Genomic DNA, 2,500 nt, shown 5'->3' with positions numbered 1-2,500 from the left:
AGTGAAACGAAAATCATTTTTGAAAAGAAAAAAATTTTGTATGGGAGGGCCCCTGCTAGAACATTTTTTACCAAGTGCGACCATTTTACCCGGTGAGTCAAAAAAAAAATTTTTGTATGGGAGGGCCCCCTGCTAGAACATTTTTCCCAAGTGCGTCGATTTTGGGTCGCCCGACACAAGCTCGGGTCAAAAAAATTTTTTTTTCACGGTGACTCAAAACATCAATTTTAGACTCCCCTGAGTATGAAAAGTGAAACGAAAATCATTTTTGAGAAGAAAAAATTTTTGTATGGGAGGGCCCCTGCTAGAACATTTTTCCCAAGTGCGTCGATTTTGGGTCGCCGACACAAGCTCGGGTCAAAAAAATTTTTTTTTCACGGTGACTCAAAACATCAATTTTAGACTCCCCTGAGTATGAAAAGTGAAACGAAAATCATTTTTGAGAAGAAAAAATTTTTGTATGGGAGGGCCCCTGCTAGAACATATTTCCCAAGTGCGTCGATTTTTGGGTCGCCGACACAAGCTCGGGTCAAAAAAATTTTTTTTTCTCGGTGACTCAAAACATCAATTTTAGACTCCCCTGAGTATGAAAAGTGAAACGAAAATCATTTTTGAGAAGAAAAAATTTTTGTATGGGAGGGCCCCTGCTAGAACATATTTCCCAAGTGCGTCGATTTTTGGGTCGCCGACACAAGCTCGGGTCAAAAAAATTTTTTTTTCACGGTGACTCAAAACATCAATTTTAGACTCCCCTGAGTATGAAAAGTGAAACGAAAATCATTTTTGAGAAGAAAAAATTTTTGTATGGGAGGGCCCCTGCTAGAACATATTTCCCAAGTGCGTCGATTTTTGGGTCGCCGACACAAGCTCGGGTCAAAAAAATTTTTTTTTCACGGTGACTCAAAACATCAATTTTAGACTCCCCTGAGTATGAAAAGTGAAACGAAAATCATTTTTGAGAAGAAAAAATTTTTGTATGGGAGGGCCCCTGCTAGAACATTTTTCCCAAGTGAGTCGATTTTTGGGTCGCGACACAAGCTCGGGTCAAAAAAAATTTTTTTTTCATGGTGACTCAAAACATCAATTTTAGACTCCCCTGAGTATGAAAAGTGAAACGAAAATCATTTTTGAGAAGAAAAAAATTTGTATGGGAGGGCCCCTGCTAGAACATTTTTCCCAAGTAAATTCGATTTTACCCGGTGAGTCAAAAAATTTTGAAAAAAATATTTTGCCAAAATCGTGTTCATTGCCTATTATAAGGGACCAGGTCAGCTCACACGCATTTTTGGAGACCATATGGAAAGTGCGTCTGGGATTGCGGAAATTAAGTTTAGAGTGTTAAATGATGGTTTCGCAATCCCGAAAGGCTCAAAATCCACCCTAAGGTCCCCTGGGTGAAATGTGGTTTCCAAGGTGTGAGCGCTATCGGTGATAGAGTTGGAATGTGATTTCCAGAGCGCAGGGCGACTGGGCTTAGAGCGAAAATCATAGACAAGGGTAAGTATTGGACTGAACGACTCGAAGCAAACGAAAATCATAGACAAGGGTAATGGATCTGAACGACTCGAAGCAAACGAAAACCACACACAAGAGTAATGGACTGAACGAATCGAAGCAAACGAAAACCACACACAAGAGTAATGGACTGAACGAATCGAAGCAAACGAAAATCACATACAAGAGTAATGGACTGAACGAATCGAAGCAAACGAAAAACCACAGACAAGAGTAATGGAGTGAACGAATCGAAGCAAACGAAAACCAAAGACAAGAGTAATAGAGTGAACGAATCGAAGCACACGAAAACCATGAACACAGGGATAACTGAGAACGAACCTACCTATCAGAGCATGTGAAAGCATGGACAAGAGTACTGAAAATCGGACCAAACCTCTAGAAGCACACGAAAATCATGGACAAGAGTACTCAAAAACACGGACCAAACCTATCGAAGCTCACGAAAACCATGAACACAGGGATAACTGAGAACGAACCTACCTATCAGAGCATGTGAAAGCATGGACAAGAGTACTGAAAATCGGACCAAACCTCTAGAAGCACACGAAAATCATGGACAAGAGTACTCAAAAACACGGACCAAACCTATCGAAGCTCACGAAAACCATGAACACAGGGATAACTGAGAACGAACCTACCTATCAGAGCATGTGAAAGCATGGACAAGAGTACTGAAAATCGGACCAAACCTCTAGAAGCACACGAAAATCATGGACAAGAGTACTCAAAAACACGGACCAAACCTATCGAAGCTCACGAAAACCATGAACACAGGGATAACTGAAAACGAACCGAACCTCTCGTAGCAAACGAAAAACATGGACAAAATTATTCGAAACGAACCGAAGCTCGATGCGAAAAACATGGAAAAGCAAGCCCGTAAGTCGCACTATCAAGCCCATAAGTCGCACTATCAAGCCCATAAGTCGCACTATCAAGCCCGTTAGTCGCACTATCAAGCCCGTTGGTCGCACTATCAAAG

The sequence above is a fragment of the Anopheles moucheti genome (assembly GCF_943734755.1).
Source record: "Anopheles moucheti chromosome X unlocalized genomic scaffold, idAnoMoucSN_F20_07 X_unloc_33, whole genome shotgun sequence".
Taxonomy (NCBI): Eukaryota; Metazoa; Arthropoda; class Insecta; order Diptera; family Culicidae; genus Anopheles; species Anopheles moucheti.
This window is presented reverse-complemented; position numbering follows the sequence as displayed.